The sequence below is a fragment of the Gopherus evgoodei genome, chromosome 1 (genome assembly GCF_007399415.2).
Source record: "Gopherus evgoodei ecotype Sinaloan lineage chromosome 1, rGopEvg1_v1.p, whole genome shotgun sequence".
NCBI lineage: Eukaryota > Metazoa > Chordata > Testudines > Testudinidae > Gopherus > Gopherus evgoodei.
The window spans coordinates 139,815,549-139,834,688 of NC_044322.1; the positions used below are offsets into that span (position 1 = coordinate 139,815,549).

Genomic DNA, 19,140 nt, shown 5'->3' on the forward strand with positions numbered 1-19,140 from the left:
TTGTTCAGGGCCAAATTCTGCTTATCTTATTCATACAAGCAGGACAACTGACTGAGTGGACTAAATCTTTGCAAAGGATTGCAGAATTTGAACCCAGAATGTTTTACTGGGTATTTTCTGTTATTCAGATTTATAAGGCTATCGGTAAACATAATGCTACAGAAAAACTCAAACATAGGGGAAAAGGAAAAACTACAGTTAAGAAGACGGAAGATTAGTACAATTCCAATTAATAAAATTCTTCTTAAAATTCCATATCAATTCTTTCATTTTATGTTGTTCATCTTGAGCAAAGTCATTAAACTACAGAATTTGGAACATTTGGAATACTGTACAAGGAAATTCTGTTGCTTCAGACAGTTGCCGATAGATGATTATAAACAAAAATTGTTAGAAACTCTGAAGTGAAATTATATGAAAACAGACCCCAGCCTTAATCCTGTGACAGATCTGTGTGCAGAACTCCCTTGAACTTCTGGGCACAGAGCACTTGCTAGAATAGGCCCAAGATGTCAATTTGGGGAACAGAATGATTTTATTATGCAAAAAAGTTATACGAGTTTAACATTAAATCACATTGTTGTCCTGCTTGTGTTCTTTATTATATTACTAATTACTAGTAGTATAGTAGTGACTTTGGGCCCTTGAGAAGACTGCCCCCCCCATGCCGAGCACCACTACATGTATATATTAAAAAATGGTCCTTTTGCCTCTATAGAGCTTGAAGCACTAAAGAGAAAAGAGAAAGGCTGGGGAAAAGAAAGTGCTCTTTCTATTTTACCGATTAGGAATGGCAGCAAAAAGATTAGGTAATTTAGATCCACTATTAGCCAAAATAAATCACCACCACCCTCAGAGAAGGGAACCTGCCAATCTTCCTTGGGAGGAGGAAGTTCCCCCAATCCTGAAAAAGCCAACATTATGTATAAGACTCCCAACTATTGTCCTGTCTCCAGCCTCCCATTTCTAGGTCAAACTAACAACAAGATGACAACCAAGCATCAACAAGAAAAATGTTTAGGGCTTGCTGCAAGATCCTCTTCTTTAACAAAGCATTTCCATTACAACTAAATGACTGAAAATTAAATGATATCTTATTTACAATCTCCAAGCACAGCCTCTTTCACTGGGAAAGAAGAAGCAGAAGAAAACTCCCTGTAATTCCTGAGGGATCTTACTGTCCAGCTTTTAAGTTACCCGGCAAGCATTCAGATATTATGGTGATGGATGCCACAGTGAACCCTAAGAGACTATGATGAGCACATGGCAGAACTTGGCTCATGGGCTGCAGTAGTGCTTATGTCACACTGAGCAATCTCCAAGCAGAGCTGTGGCTCAATTATCCGAGCACAATGCCCAATATTTATTATTTGTATTACAGTAGCATCTACAACCCCCACCCCAGCAAAGCCCATTGTGCTGGAGACTGTATAAACCACACACTTATTCTAAGCCTGCCCACAAGGAGAACCACTGTGCAGTGAAGCTCTGCACCATGAAGCAATCTGTTGAGTCCCCCCTTAGCTGCCTCTCTGCTTCACACCATTTCTACAGCTGTGTACCAGGTGGCAGGAGTTAGCCTTAGATGTACTGGAAAGGGAAAAAACTCTTAGGTCTCAATGTCTGAAATAATTAGAATTTGAGGAGGGTGAGACAACATCCAAGAAACTAAAGTGCCTTGATTCTGCTTCCATTTTAGTCAATGGGAGTTTTGCTATTGATTTCATTGGGAGCAAGATTGGGCCCCAAATGGGAAAATAAAATGCATCAAGCCTAAGAAGAACATAAAGTCACCCTGGAAACTGGCCAATTGTTTTGTCTGAAAAGTACCATACTTGAATGATGGCACTGTTATTCCTGGGGTGGGTTATACATACTGAGATGCAACTGCTAGAAATTCACCCAGTCCTAGCCACTGTATGGGCAGTAACAAACATTCATGACACAAAGGTACATGAGATGAACTAAAAGCAGAATAAATGAGAAAATATAATCCATTAAATAATGGGAAGACAAATAACACTTGGAACACTGCTATAACAATTTTAAAAAGACAGAACTCCAACGCCCTTAACCTAAAGCATCTCCCAGGCTTATTCATACAAAGACATTCAACACAGTCTCTTCTTTGGGAAGAAAGGGAAAAACCCTTTCTTCCTTTTACAACAGATGCCTTACTCAGAGATACCACGTGGGACTTATGAGATGCCAAGAAATATTAAGAGGGGAAAAATAGGCTTAACAGTGAGAGAATGGTGGCAAATCATATTTTTAGCCCTAAGCATTGTGGATTTTTCATATAAAACTAGGAGGACAATATAAATCTGCCATTTTGTGTGTGTCTGGTTTAAACTATTGTGACCTGATCATGGAATAAATCTGCGTTAAAGAAAAATGTAAACTACACCAAAATAAAAATGTTACCTCAACATTTGTTAATGCTCCACTGAAAAAGCAAAAATTGTGCTGTATATAAAACTTAATTTAAGGTTTTAGACTGTAAAAAGTTCAGAATTCAGAGTAATGGTATTAATTTTTAGTAAAATAGTTCATTAAACTATTTTTTCAGCTGTTCACTGTTGCAAAAACATTAATTACATGCTAAACTTGGATAAATAAAAAATCAAGGTACAGGACAGTTAGTTTTAAATAAAAATAATTTGAATATCACCGTGAAAAATTTCTGATAAAACTATCATCTTGGGAAAAATCTGATCTAAATAAAGAAATTGGACATTGAAAATATTATTGAAAAATAAAAGATACAGACAACAAGGTATTTCACATTATCTGCTTTTGCCTGCACGATATCCCTAAGCCTGCAAGCAGCTCCTGAAGGGGACCGTTAATATCACAGGTTGATTAGTGTAATGAAAAAAGACTGCTCTAACCAACAATAGAAGGACTGCACTGGGAGATAAGTGATGAGGTGGCACTTTTATGGGGGGGGAAAAGGAGGCGGCTGAGGATAAAAGCTGCAGTAGTTCATCACATATCACGTTCATATTTAGATTACTGGTCACAGTCTTCCTTGTGGTCACTAAAATCTGTCTCTGCAGCACTTCAGCTACAGATTTCCCTCTCTGACTCCCCCTATTGCCTGCATCTCATTTTTTCACACCTTGGTTCATTTAAATCCCTATTCTGATAGTCTAGGAAGGTCTTGATGAGAAAGAAACTGAATTTTTTTTCTGTCCTTGTCTGCATGAAAGATGCTACTCAATCTTCGCAGATGAAGCTACTTAATTATATAGTTATCAATTTCCAGACAAGCTCGGTTCCAAATGAATTTTAAAAATCCTCTCACTAAACTTCGTTTTGTTTAAGGAAGCATTTCAATTGCTGCAGTATTGTGTGTTCTTTTGTGCAGGGAAAAGTGACTGCCTCATAATACAGATACAAGATGTATTATGTTGTCTAGACAATTGTAACAGACGTGTGATGAACTTGACCACACAAATCTCCAACAGAAACTTCCCTCTTACTATGAAGTTCTACAGCAGCATGAAGACTGTTCCGATGATCCCAGGTTAATTTCCACCTAATTCAACCTTATAAATCCCAGACTGCTAGTTACAATGCAGAACACTACACTAAGTGTAGCTGGGATGTCTTACATCAGTTAGGCCTGGTCTACACTACGCGTTTAAACCGATTTTAGCAGCGTTAAACCGATTTAACGCTGTACCCATCCACACTACGAGGCCCTTTATAGCAATATAAAGGGCTCTTTAAATCGGTTTCTGTACTCCTCCCCGACGAGAGGAGTAGCGCTAAAATCGGTATTATCATATCGGATTAGGGTTAGTGTGGCTGCAAATCGACGGGTATTGGCCTCCGGGGGGTATCCCACAGTGCACCACTGTGACCACTCTGGACAGCAATCTGAACTCGGATGCAGTGGCCAGGTAAACAGGAAAAGCCCCGCGAAATTTTGATTTTCATTTCCTGTTTGCCCAGCGTGGAGCTCTGATCAGCACGGGTGGCGATGCAGTCCCAAATCCAAAAAGAGCTCCAGCATGGACCGTACGGGAGATACTGGATCTGATCGCTGTATGGGGAGACAAATCTGTTCTATCAGAGCTCCGTTACAGAAGACGAAATGCCAAAGCGTTTGAAAAAAAAATCTACAGGCTACACAGTGCTGTGTGACAAGCGTAACGGGAAGCCAGAGACTCAAATGGACACTCATGGAGGGAGGGGGATTGAGGACTCCAGCATACCACAGTCCACAGCAGTCTCCGAAAAGTATTTGCACTCCTGGCTGAGCTCCGAATGCCTGTAGGTTCAAACACATTGTCCAGCGTGGGTCAGGGAATAGCTCATCAATTTACTCCCTCCCCCCACCACGTGAAAGAAAAGGGAAAAAATCGTTTCTTGACTTTTTTCAATGTCACCCTATGTCTACTGAATGCTGGTGGTAGACGCGATGCTGCAGCAGTGAAGAGCAGTATCCGCTCTTCTCCCCTCCCCAGTGGCAGACGGTACAATATGACTGCTATCCGTCATCACCATCAGCCCGTGCTTGATAACTGCTGAATACCCCTGGCTGGCCTCTGGGGTTTCTGCGTAAAAATAGGAATGATTCCTGGTCATTCCCAGTAGATGGGACAGAACGGCTGGTAACCGTCCTCATCAAAGCAACTGGAGACTGAGCTCCATCAGCCCCCTCCCTTTCCTGTGTAAAGAAAAGATTCTGTACTGCCTGGACTATCATAGCAGCGGCATGCTGGGCTCCTCTCCTCCGCACCGCTTAATGTCCTGCCTGGACTGTCATAGCACCGGGAGGCTGCCTCCCCCTCATTTTATCTCACTAATAAGTCACTGTTTGTTACTCCTGCATTCTTTATAACTTCATGACACAAATGGAGGGGACACTGCCATGGTAGCCAAGGAAGGTTGGAGGAGGAGGGAAGCAACAGGTGGGGTTTTTGCAGGGGCACCCCCCATGAACGGCATGTAGCTCATCATTTCTGTGGGATCTGAAACGGAGCAGCTGTGCTCTCTGATACATTGGTTCTCTAGCACATTTGCCCCATATTCTAGGCAGGACTGACTCTATTTTTAGAAACCATAAAGGAGGGATTGACTCGGGGAGTCATTCCCAGTTTTGCTTTTGCGCCCCCGGCCGATCTCAACCAGGAGCACCCATGATAGCAGCAGACAGCACAGAAGGACAGATAACGGTCATCTTATTGCCAAATTACACTGGCAGCAGACAGTACAGAACGACTGGTAACCATCTCTGCTATCATGCAAAAGCAAATGAATGCTGTTCGCGGCATCCAGTACACATACGGTGACTGTCAAAAAAAAAGCTGAACGGGCTCCATGGTTGCCATGCTATGGCGTCTGCCAGGGCAATCCAGGGAAAAATGGTGCGAAATGATTGCCTGTCGTTGCTTTCCCGGAGGAAGAAATGACTGATGACATTTACCCAGAACCACCCGCGACAATGATTTTTGCCCCATCAGCCACTGGGCTCTCAACCCAGAATTCTAAGGGGTGGGGGAGACTCCGGGAACTATGGGATAGCTACAGAACAGCTACCCACAGTGCAACGCTCTGGAAATCGACGCTAGCCTCGGACCATGGACGCACACCGCCGAATTAATGTACTTAGTGTGGCCGCGTGCACTCAACTTTATACAATCTGTTTTATAAAACCGGTTTATGTAAAATTGGAATTATCCCGAGTGTAGACGTACCCTTACAATCAAACAAAGGTTCTGAGGGTTACACATTGAAAAAGTTATCAGAGTGAGAAAGTCATAGCTAAACATGTACAAAATTGCAAAGCGAAATACAAAAAACACATTGAATGACAGTGTTACTATTTTATAAAGTCTGCCAAACCTATGATGATGAAACTCAGGATTAGTTAATAGTAATTAGTCAACCAGACACTGTTGCAAAATTTCTCTCTCTCTTTTTCTCATATACCTCCCTACATCCACTACTCTGAAAGAGACAAACATGGGAAATACTAGCAATAAGATTAACACTCAAAGGTGTTATAAACTATAGTTTATCTGGTTAAACAATATTTTGTTTTAGACAATCAATAGTTAGCCCTTCCCTCTCAATTTTACCTTTTTTATTATCTCTTTCTTAGGGCAGGATGCAATGCCCATCAAAATCAATGGTAATCTTTGACTTTCATGATTCTGGATAAGGCCCTTAAAATGTAAGTTCTTTGGAACAGAGATTTATGCATATGGAAACATCTATCACAAGTGAGTGCTATTATAAATTTATGATGGATATCCCTCATTTTATACCTGAATTTATCTCCATGCTATATATATCACATGCTATTTCTACCTCCACCTATGATAAATTATTTACATCAGAAATGTTAAACTACTTAACCAACTTGTAGAAAAATGTATTTAGACTAAGATAATGCCATAATATTTCATGCTAATTCCTAAAGTCTCTGCTTGCTCTAGTATCCTTCACTTTAAATTTGTCAGATTTTTTTTGCCCTGATAGATTGCAAAGTATATGATCATGGCATCCAAGATTAAAAAGACTGCTATACTAATTAGAAAACTTGAAGTTGTTCCTAATATTTCAGAATTAAAGCACATTGACTACAAATTGCCCAGTACAATTACTTTCACCTTTAAAAAGTGCAGCATGACTAGAACTACTACTTTCCCTTTTTAAAGAAGACTTGAAAGTGATACGATGGAAATGAATAATCTACCTTGAAAGTAAGCAATATGAAATGTTTATCTACCTAAGCTATCTAGATAGCTATCTAGATGTTCACTGTGACGGACATTGCAACCCCATGCAGTATCTTTGGGCACCACTGTACTAAATTTATGAATGGCTCATTAAGATTGTGTTGTACTCCATGGATTACGGTGAATCACTGAAACTAAACAATTCTAGAGAGGTAGTAAGTACCCTCTTCATTTTGATTCAGCAAATGTCATGACTCCCTGTCCAAGGGGAAGGCCCAACCCTTGTTAAATGGATGTTGGCCTATCTACCAAAGGAAGATGGGTAATTTCTGGTATGTTTAGTATGGATTTAAAATCTGTTGTTTTTTTTTTAATATTGTAGTGAGGTGGAGTGGCCTGCCACTGATGCTGACAGGCAGAAACCACTCCCCCGGTGGGTGGAGCCAGGCCAGGCCTGCCACTTGTGTCAGAAGCGGAGGGGCGGAACAGGAAGTATAAGAGTCGAGGCTTCCTGCTCAGCTGAGAGAGATCCAGGGAAGGAGTTGGACACTGCTGCCAGCCCCTGAACCAGGGATGACCTGTTTCAACCCCTGCCTCTGGAGGAATATCCGGAGGAGCTATTGCCCTATAAATACTCTGAGCCCATGAGAGATGAAGCCCTACAAACAGGTGAGAATAGGAAGTAGCCCAAGGAAACCAGACATTAGTCTGGTTATGTTTGCTGAAGCTATGGTCAGTGTGTTTTGGCAGCATCCCCACTGACCCAGTGGCCCAGATTCCCAGCTACTGTTTAGGGTCCTGGGCTGGGACTCAGAGGAGTAGGGTGGGCCCAGCTCCCCCTAGCTCCTGCTGCCAACTCCATCCCTGGGGTGGCAGCCAACCCACAGTTGGCCAGATGGCCTGCATTTGTTCACTGTTTTTCCCAGAGAGTTGGGTCATAGACTGCTTCTGCTCGGCTCCACCCAGAGGGCTTGAGCCTGACTGTGCCTGCCCTAGTCAGAGAGCTGGCTACAGACTGTTAATGGTGCTAATCCCCTATTGATCAGCTCTCAGTTGCTTGGTGATATGACAAAATGGAGCAGCCTCCCTCTGACTTTGGCAGGAACTACTCCAAGCCACTACTTATGTTTTCTTTGTAATGCTTTTAACCTATGAATAAATGTGCTTGCTTGGAATAGCTGTGTGGTCACTAGTAAAAACTGTCCTTGTCCTCTGAGATAACATAACGTACACGCTGGCCTTTAAGGCAGACTGGCTTCTTAGGGACATCAGAGTGGATGGCAGGGGGCTGTGCAGCCCTAAAGCTGCTGGTAAGAAGGGAGTGAGACAAGGGTCCCTATCCAAGGGCAAGTCATGGCTGGAGACCTGACTGGGCAAACCTGCAGTGGATCATAGGAGGGAGGGAGAATATGAGCGCAGTTACCCTGAAACTGTGACTGAGTATGTCTAATATATATTGAAATTATACTGTATACAGGGCCGGTGCAACCATTTAGGTGGACTAGGCAGTTGCCTAGGGTGCCAAGATTTGGGGGCGCCAAAAGCGCCCCCCAATTTTCTTTTTAAATGGTTGAGCAGCCGCTGCTGCTGGGACAGAGACGGAGTCTGAGCTGCCGGTGGCAGCCGGCAGCCCAGGGGGTCCCCTGGGTCAGCGTGCTGCCGCGACAGCCGGCAGCCCAGGGAGTCCCCTGGGTCAGCGCGCCGTTGCCGGCAGCCCAGGGCTTCGTCTGGGTCAGCGCACCACCGCAGCAGCCAGCAGCCCAGGGCTTTCTCTGGGTCAGCGCGCCATCAGGGCTGCCCAGAGAGGGGGGCAAGAGGGGCAATTTGCCCAAGGCCCCACAGGGGCCCCCACGAGAGTTTTTTCAAGGCCCCTGGAGCGGGGTCCTTCACTCGCTCCGGGAGCCCCAGAAAACTCTCGTGGGGCCCGGGCCCCTGGAGCTTCTTCTGCTCCCGGTCCACGCTGGCGGGGGGTCCTTCCACTCTGGGGCGGAAGGCCCCCCGCCGGTGAATTACCGCCGAAGCGGGACCCACTGCTGACATGCAGCCCGGTCTTCGGCGGTAATTCGGCGGTGGGGGGCCCTTCTGCTCTGGGACCAGTCGTCGAAGTGCTCCAGAGACCCGTGGCGGGAGCTCTCTGCCACAGAATTACCGCTGAAGACCCGGCTGCACTTCGGCAGCTGGTCCTGCTTCGGCGGCAATTCGGCGGTTGGGGTGCCCTGTGGCGGGTCTCCGGGGCACTTCGGCGGCAGGTCCCAGAGTGGAAGGGCCCCCCATCACCGAATTACAGCCAAAGCGGGGGCCCCCCGCCGCCAAACACCCCAGACCCCCGGAATCCTCTGGGCTGCCCTGGCACACCGCTGGCAACCCAGGGAGGTCCCCTGGGTCAGCACGCCACAGCCAGCAGCCGCCAGCCCAGGGGTTCCACTGCGCAGTCCTGCTTGGAGAGGATGCAGAGCAGAGGTGAGCTGGGGTGGGGAGGTACTGCAGGGCTCCTCAGGCCGGGGGTGGGGAGCTGCCACGGGGAGCTGCCACGAGGGCAGGCGGCACACTTCGGGGTGGAGGTGGGGTTGGGGAGCTGCTGCAGGGCTGGGGGGGGGTGCAAGGTGGAAGTTTCGCCTAGGGCACGGAACTTCCTTGCACCGGCCCTGATTGTATGTGTTCACATCTGTCATCCCTGAAGCCAAAAATTAAAATCACAGACCAATTTTTCCGACAACTTTTTGTTTGCTGATATTGTTTTCCATTCTGGGCAGCAAGAAAAGTTAATTCATTTAATATAGCTACAACGATCTTTTGGCTCACTTTTAAAATAAAAACAAGTCATTTGCCAAATTTTCCCAAGCAACCCCTGTCCATTTGTGACTGTAACTATCAAAAGGCGCCACTTTAGAAATGTTTTTAAGAATACCAAAATTACCATCTTTTGTAAGACCAAAAGCAAAAGATTTTATGAATGTTCCAAGCCTGATATATAACAAATCAGACTATTATCTACTGTACTTCTAGAGTTCAAATGATTTAATGAATTTTACTTTTATTTGCTGAATAATGTAGTGTGTGAGTCTGAGGCTTAGGCTCTAACAACAAAAACTCAGAAAGATGCTTTACAAATGTATTGCCTCACAGCCTCAACTGTAATTAACTAGAGTTGTTAATGCTGGAGCTCTTGAGCAGTTTATGTTATTGCTAATGCTGCTTCTCAAAGAAATTATACTGTTTAAGCACATTGTTCAGCTGCCACCTAAATATCTTCTGAAGAAAGTCTTCTGCAGAAATTAACTGGGTACAAATATAGATGTCTGTTTTTAAGAACGCCTGAAGTGTTTCCATGAAGGTCCTTGCTACAAAATGAACAGACTGAAGAACTTCAGCGAGGAAGAAAATTACCACCTCCAAGGAAAAAGACTTGAGATTCTGAGGGTATGTCTACACTACCCATGTTACAGCATGGCTGTGGCAGTGCTCTGACGTGGGCAGTGTATTCATGCTTTATCGCCGGGAGAGAACTCTCCCAACGATTAAAAATACCCAACGAGCGGTGGTAGCTTTATCGCTGGGAGCGAAAGCAGTGTCTATGTTGGTGCTTTTCAGCGCTAAAACTTTTGTCACTCAAGGGGGTTTTTTTTTAACACCCCTAAATGACAGAAGTTTTAGCGCTGAAAGTGGCAGTGTGGTCACAGCCTAAGTCTAGCAATTTGTTTCTTATGACTCTGGGCAAGCTAAAATTCCCGTTCTCGATACCCTGCTTTTCTCATAAACCAGGACTACAGATTGTGAAGATGTAAAAAATAAAACCTTATGTGAAATATATTGTACAAGCTGTTACATTTGTAATTCACCATGATGGTTTTATATGTACTCTCCTGTTGCTGCATTGAAATGTAGTCCTTTAATTTGATTTGAAAGCAGGTTTTTTAAAGTAAAATCAGAGCATTTTAAGATTATTACCCTACATCCTCAGTTAGGCGCATCCCTATTGGACAACCCAATCTGGCTACTTAGGTTGTAAACTTTTTGGGCGGGACCGTCTTTTTGTTCTGTGTACATCACCAAGCACAAGAGGCCCATAACAGGAACACCTACATGCCATGAAAATGCAAATAATAGTAATACAACCACCACTGAAGTCCCCATGTACTTCACTGATAACTACATGATTGTTTTTTAATGAAATAATTTAATCAAATTAACTGCAGTCCACAAAAAGGTAGAAAACAGCTAAAAGATACCAGTGCACAATAAAAGCCACCAAGCTCACCGGATCATACACAACTATTTACAATACTGATGTAGCATTAATGAAGTTACATTAAAATGGAGGCTTGTAGAAGATCAATTCCTGAAAAATAAAACTTCAACAGTGATAACATCTTAATATCTTATCATAATGAGCTGCATATATCCTAGTTTGCAGCTGTAGCTTACTTGAGTTTAATATAGGCTTGAGATGATTTGAAGGGCTAAATCCAACCCTGCACTAAGCATATTTATGGCAATAACAGTTACACCTGAGATGAATTTAGCCCCAGGGGTTAAAACCTTCTAGTACACAAGTACGGTCTATTTGAAGAGTCTTAAAGCAAACACTGATTTAGGCCAGTCATTTTTGGTATTTATCCAAGGCACTTATGTATGATTGGTCTGTCAGGCATTCTTTGCCGTTCACCATCCTGACTGAGGCCTGGTTTACGCTACATGGTTAGATCAACATAAGCTGCCTTGTGTTGACCTAGCTGTGGCAGTTTCTTCACTTAAATTTGGCTCCTGGTGACAAAAGTGGCTCTCTATGGTGATTTAGTACCAGCTTCTCCCCAAGGGGCTTAAAGTCACAGTCGATGTAATTAAGTTGACACAAGTGTCAATATAGACACTGAAATGCTTATGTCAACCATTACTGGCTTTCAGGAGCTGTCCCACAATGCCTATGCTGACAATACAATTGATACAAGTGCTCCTAGTGAGGAGGCACACTGCTGACACAAGGAGCCACGTGTGTGCACACCGAAGTGATTTAATAACTGTGGTGGCTATATGCCAACATAAGTTAGATCGATATAATTTTGAAGTGTAGACATGGCCTCACGGTTCTTTGTCTGTCACCGTGTCCAGTCAGCATACTACTTCAAGACAACCAGGAGCATCAGATGCATTAACACTTCAGTGATGTGTGAAAGCACTTCACACATGGAATCATGCTAATTAACTGCAATTGCTAACAATTATGGGCTTGTCTACACTTAAAATACTACAGAAGCACAGCTGCGCTTCTGTAGCATGACCATGTAGACACTACATACCTCTTCAAGTGGTGGTAGCTAGGCTGACAGAAGAATTCTTCCACCAACATAGCTCTGCCTAGATAGGGACTTATGCCTTGTCTACACTACAGAGTTTTGTCAACATGGTGGACTGATGAACTGAGTGGTGAATCACATCATTATGCAGGTGTGCGATGATGAGCAGTGGCTGCAGAACTTTCAGATGCGGAAAGCCACCTTCCAGGAACTGTGTGCGGAGCTCGCCCCAGCCCTGCAGCGCAAGGACTCCAAACTGAGAGCTGCCCTCTCAGTGGAGAAGCGCGCAGCGATCGCTGTGTGGAAGCTGGTGATTCCAGACTGCTACAGTCATTTGCTAAACAGTTTCGAGCTGGGAAGTCAACCATTAGGGCTGCGGTAATGCAAGTGTGCAAAGCCATTAATTGCATCCTGCTATGAAGGACTGTGACTCTTGGCAATGTGTGTGAAATACTGGATGGCTTTGTGACAATGGAATTCCCTAACTGCAGCAGGGCAATAGATGGCATGTATATTTCAACTTTGGCTCCGGGCCATCTTGCAACAGAGTATATCAATAAAAAGAGATACTTTTCTATGATATTGCAGGCACTTGTGGATCACTGTAGGTATTTCACTGACATCAACGCAGAGTGGTCTGGGAAGGTGCATGATGCATGCATCTTCGGGTACACCTGTACAGAAAGTTACAAGCACGGACTTTCTTTCCAGACCATTAGATTCCAGTGGGAGATGTTGACATGCCTATAGTGATCCTGGGAGACCTGGCATACCCCTGGTGATGCTGCACTCTATACGATTTTATGAAAATATGCTAGTGAGTGTAAATATAATGTAACTGGAACATGCTTCATGCAAAAGGTCGCTTGTAAGGTGGTATTACAAAGTTTATAATCTACTGAGTGTGGTCATCCTATTTGTATAAATGTATCACTCTTGTATCTGAAACTAGAAATATGAAATATAACTCTCAGGGCCTATTGTAATTATGCAAACTGTGAGCCATTAGTGGGGGCTTGGAATCTTGCTGGCTCCCATTAACCAGGACAACTGACTGTAGATGGCTCTGTTTACTTGCAAGTCTTCCTGTATACCTGTGTGCTGGCAAGTGGGCAATGAAGTCTTACAGTGACATGTGATCATGTCACCTGAACCAGAATCCATCTTAAACCTGGTGCTTTTCCATTTAGAAGGAGGGGTGGGAACCCAGAGAGGGACAAAGGATTTCCGCCTCATGCAGAAGATATATAAATGGGTGGAACAGAACAAAGGGGGATGCAATCATGAGAAATCCCTTAGATACCACCTGAGCTAGAACAAGGACTGTACCAGGGGAAAGGATTGGGCCCAGACTAGGAAGGCGTCCCATCTGTGATAGAAGCTTATTGAAATTTTATCTGTAATCAGTTTTCTTACTGTATTAGACTTAGACTTGTATGTTTTATTTTATTTTGCTTGGTAATGCACTTTGTTCTGTCTGCTATTACTTGGAACCACTTAAATCCTATTTTTTGTATTTAATAAAATCACTCTTTACTTATTAATTAACCCAGAGTATTTGTTAATACCGGGGGAGGGGCAAACATCTGAGCATCTCTCTCTATCAGTGTTATAGAGGGTGAACAATTTATGAGCTTATACAGGGTAAAACAGATTTATTTGGGGTTTGGACCCCACTGGGAGTTGGGTATCTGAGTGCTGGAGACAGGAGCACTTCTTAAGCTGTTTTCAGTTAAGCCTGTAGCTTGTGGGAGACGTGGTTCAGACTTGGATCTGTGTTTGCTGCAGGCAAGCATGTCTGGCTCAAACAAGGCAAGGGACTGAAGTCCCAAGCTGGCAAGGAAAACCAGCTCAGAGGTAGTCTAGGAACATCAGGTGGCAGTCCCAAAGGGGATTCTATGATCCAACCCATCACACCCCTTCCAGCCCATGGCTCATGAAACCTTACATGGGAAACTTGGACAGCAGCAAAGAGCACTGCAACAGGTTGCGCAGGTGCAGAATGATTGTAGAATGTGCCTTTGGCAGCTTAAAAGCATGCTGGCACAGTCAGACCTAAATGAGAAAATATTCCCATAGTCATAGCAGCCTATTGCACACTCCATGATATTTGTGAGGCTAAGGGTGAAAAGTTTTCCCTGGAGTGGAATGCAGACACAGATCACCTGGCTGATGAATTTGAGCAGCCAGATATCAGGTCTATTAGAGTGGCTCAATGGGGGGCTACATTTTAACCACCACATGTAGGAGACAAATAGAGATTGCTTATCTTTCAGAGAATTTGTTTTTATTCAATACCAATTAAAATACACACACACACAAAAGACTTGGTGGGAAGGCAGATAGGAGTGAAGGGCAGTGTAGGCTCTCATAGCTGTGTGTAAGTCCAACTATCATTCTGGAAGCTGTCCGAAGGGATGGAGTGAACGGGATACTGAGACGTTTGGGAAGTTGCAAGGAATCTGTGGGAGGAGTCTGGGGAGGGCATGGAAAGCAGTTGTGTATCAGCTGCGGGGGGTGGTGAGAATGCATGTCTTCTGCCTGCAGTGTGATTATGGACTTCAACATCTCTGTTTGCTCCTCTACCACTTCTATCATCCGCTCCTGACCCTTTACAATGTACTCCTCACTCTCCTTTCTGTCTTGCTTTGCTATTTTAAATGTTTCTTTCAGGGTCTCTCACCAGTCCCTGCATTCTCTTTTTTTGGCCTCTGAGTATTGGCACACCTCTTAGAACATGTCTTCCTTGTCCTGCCTTGGTTGCTTCCTTATTTGGCAGAGGTTCTCCACCAATGTGTAGAGGATTCCCCTATAGGCCATATTTGCGTAAGCACAAGAAATAATACACAGAAGCATGACTGTTAGTTCACACACAGCATTGAATCATTATAAGTAAAATACACCTCCTTTAACATATGAATCACTTTCTCTCTGTCCCTTGGCAAGCACACATCTCGGCAAACACCCTAAACATGGTGAGTTCGGCCCAGAGAGGGATGGGGGGGTTGGGCATTCAAGATGGGGCAAGGGTCTCGGTGTATTTTTAAGGGGATCACTGCAGGCGACTAGGGACAATATTGTAAATTCTGCCATAATTTTCCAAAGGTGGGGGGTCAGTGAAGCTGCTATCTTACTCCTGAAGGTAAGCAAGGATGCAAAGGTGAAGCATTCGGCTTCAGACACAGTCCTTATGCTGCTTGCCTGTGTGCAGCTTTAGTCCCTGCACAAGCGATTGCCAGTTGGTGCAGGAAAGTTTCCTACAATGGGGGAAGGAACAAAGCAGCTCTGCCACAGAATCTTCGAGAGAGAATTGGCAAGTACCTCCAGGAAAGTTTCCTAGAAGTCTCTCTGGAGGATTCCTGTGAAATCTCAGTGTGCACTAACAAAATGTTCCACTGCACTGCGTAGCTCCACAAGGTAATGTGAAGCACATGCAAACAGCTTATCTTGTACATTTCTACCCTTTCACTCACTTCTAGATTATACAGAGCAAAGGACAGCTCTTCCTCAAATAACTGAGCATTATCAACTCAAAAAGATCACTTACCAGAACTCTCCTCTCCCGCATCATGCATGCTAGAGACGGACTGGCTAGACCCCTCTGGAGTGGGAAAGAGGTCCTGACTCGCTATACCATTGGATGACCTGGTTGTGGGCTCCACATTGTCCTCCAACTCGACCTCGTCGCCCATGACTTCATCCCGGGGTTGAGTCCGCTGTCCGCCACCACCTCCAGCCCCACTCAAGTATCCAAGGGGCTCTTGGCAGTGTAGGTGTGATCACCATCAAGGATGGCATCCAGCTTCTTCTAGAAGTGGCAGGTCTTTGGCGCAGCACAGAGCAACAATTTTCCTCCCTTGCCTTCTGGTATCAGCTCCTTTATCTTTGTACAGCACTGATGCATGTCCCACATAGCACTTATCACACAAGCCATGAGAAATCTGACCATAAGTATCAAAATTCCTATGTCTGGAGCACAGTTGGGACTGCACAACCTCTTCTCCCCACAGTGCCGGCATATCCAAGAACCCAGGTGTGCTCCAAGCTGGAAAGCATTTGCTCATGGAGCTGCCATGGTCAGTTGGGAAGATGTGATTTGAGCTGTCCACACTGAGCAAACAGGAAGTGGCCTTTCAAAAATTCCTGGGTCTTAAAAGGGGGAAGGACAGATGCCAGTGTACCTGGGTGCAGGACAACAGACTTTGAACTGCTGACCAGAGCAATCAGGATGGGCATTGTGGGACACCTCTTGGAGGCCAATTATAGCAACGTAACCAAATGCAGTATCTACACTGACTCTTTGTTGATATAACTTTGCCCCCAAAAAAGTTCTCTGTTTTATTTTGTCAACAAAGCAGACGAATTTTGTGGGCAAAAGGAGCATTGCAGCATGTACACCTTCACTGTGTTGTTGACAAAAGCGGACTGTTGTTGACAAAACTGTGTAGTGTAGACAAGGCCTTAAGTTGGCTTAATTATGCCACTCAGGAGTGTGAATTTAATTGATCTAATTTTCTAGTGTAGATCAGGCCTCAATGTAAAAAAACCTCTACACTTCAGCCCTAAACCATGCAACAAAAAAAGACTGAAGGTGACAACATGAAAACAATTAGGTGATAAAGAAAAGGGAAGAAAGGACCTTTTGCAAGCATTAAAAAAATTAAGCTTCACAACACTTCTGTAAAGCCATGAAAATTCTTTCCTAATTCAAAGATTGGGATATTGAAACACAGTGTTTTAAAGGAGTCATCTTTCAAATGTGCCCAAATTCCAGTGGTCCAAAGGGGGGTGAGAAAGTGAAAGGCAGGTATTTCTCCAACAGATATTTGCTAGTTAACAGCATACATCAAACCATCAAGCTGTAGCCTTCTCCATAATTTTTCCTTTGGGAAATAGCACCTCACATTCCTTTCGATTTAGCTTCCAAAACAAAAGGGAAATACAGCCTCTTTCCTACCAAATATACTCAGTGGTAGCAAGTACCCCACAGATTATTATAGCTCAAATTAGTTTAGTTCTGAATTTCTTTTCAGCCACACATTCAAAGGTTTCTCTTGATCATAATCTCCATTTTGGTCCACTATTGCAGGAAGGATTTAGATCTGAATATAGAATATCAGGTCGCTATATATTAGATCTGAATATAGAAGACAGATCTTTGATTTTAAGTCCTAAGAACTTGGGATCAGTTTGCTTGCAGTTGCATCTTCAGATGACAGAGGTGCCATAGATCAAGATAAGATGTTGATACAAGAAATCAAAGCCATTTCCGTTCTCCAAAATCCTATGCAACTTTAAGATTTGGGATTAGATTTAAATCCAAGTCCTTGATATTTTCCTTAAATTTCATAAACATTCATAGAAAAAAAAACAACAGACCACGTGACCTAAACTGCTGGATGGACAATTTATCAACAGAAAGGCAGTAGATGACATTTCTCTGTATGCTGCAAATTACAACTGGGATTTTCAAAGGAGCCTAGGGGAGTTAATCACCTAACTTTCAATGGGAGTTGGATGTCTAACTCTTAGTCACCTTTTAAGATCCCAAGCTAAAGTTGCTGAGGAAAAGGCTGAAGTTGTCACCAAAATCAACTAAAAAACATATTTCTTATATCTAAATCTCTTGTTTAATATGACAATCACCCTGGGAATTGACTGGAAATGCAGCTTACTTCTCATTATCACCAATCTCACAGAAGTATTGCTTTAAAATTCTGTTCCTAGCTATAAATGATAGAAATGCAACTGTATGGAGAAAACCTTCCAATCTTCAAAGCCTTTATAAAAAGACAGTATTATTTTTTCTCCCTACCTTTGGTACTTACATGACCCCCATTATTGTAGTATCTGAGTGCTTCTATGCTTTTTGAAAATCTTTTCATAATGAACATACATGAAGTTTCCATACAAGTTTTAACACATCTTATTCATAGCCTGTATTTGTTAGCCTTTATCCTCACAACATCCCTGTGAGCTAGAGCAGTGTTATCCCCATTTTACAGATGGGGAACTGAGGCACAGAAAGACTAAGTGACTTGTCCAAGGAAGTCTGTGGCAGAGCAGGGAGTCCGAGGCTAGGCCCATAACCACTGGATCACCTATCCTCCCTTACCCTGTTTCAGTCTAACAGGTTCTATTATACTAAGAGTTTCAGTGACAACTCTTCCCAATTCTCATGCCAATCTCCAGTGGCTAGCCTTACCTCTGATTCTTACACTGTTGTCCTAAAAATGAAATATGTTGGGAAAAGAACCATAAATGATTACTTGTCTTCTTTGTTCTCCCAACTTTTCTACAGAAATGTGCTCTTCTTGTTTCTCATCCCACTTAACACACACAGTGAAACCGTTCATGATTAGAACAAATTACTCAGTAACAGTAGAATGAATTTTAAAATGTGATTCCTCATTACAAAAACTCCTTTCACACATCTTGAATGTGAAATGATTTTACAGCAAAACTTCAGTTTTTAGATATCTTATAAGAGACCCCATAGCATATCACAAATATAAAACAATGATATTCCTTTTTCATTTCACATACCTTGGCAAAGAAAGAAATGGGTATATAATGACAGAGCAAAGTTGGCAATTAGCTAAGGGGGGTAGGTAAGCAGCAAACAAAATATTTGGAAGATCCTAATAATATACAACTTCAAAAACAAAGTTTATAGCCCAAAGCAAATGCTACACATAAGCCTAGACTTTGAATCCCCTGGAAACAATAAAGAAACTTTTATTGCATTTCCTACTTTAAAACAGTTTTTTATTTGTTCTTCAGAGCTCCATTCTATAACCTTGAGGTAAGGTGTTGATGCAAAGTTGAATATAAATTCCTATGATATTCAATTAATGCAGCTACCAAAATTATTGAGACTACCAACAATAAGTAAAAGATCTAGATGAAGTCTAACATTCTTCAAAAAGTATACAGAGAACTGAACATAACCAGATCTCTCACTGCAGAAGAATTTGAATGCAATTGGTTTTAATGGAATTTGCTTAGATTCGGTCTTCAACCACTATCAGAATTAGAGCAGGAATGATAAAGAAACAAATTATGGCATGTAAATGTCAGTCAAGAAGAGTTTCCAGAGCTACTGTGTGCACAAATAGTTGGGAACTATTGTAAATGAGCAGTAATAGTTT

General features: G+C 43.1%; 1 protein-coding gene across 5 annotated transcripts in view; it reads right to left on the reverse strand.

The window, feature by feature from the left end:
* The window catches only part of SCML2 (Scm polycomb group protein like 2), a 143,240-nt gene that overhangs the window by 51,170 nt on the left and 72,930 nt on the right, over positions 1 to 19,140 (reverse strand). The window lies entirely within an intron of this gene.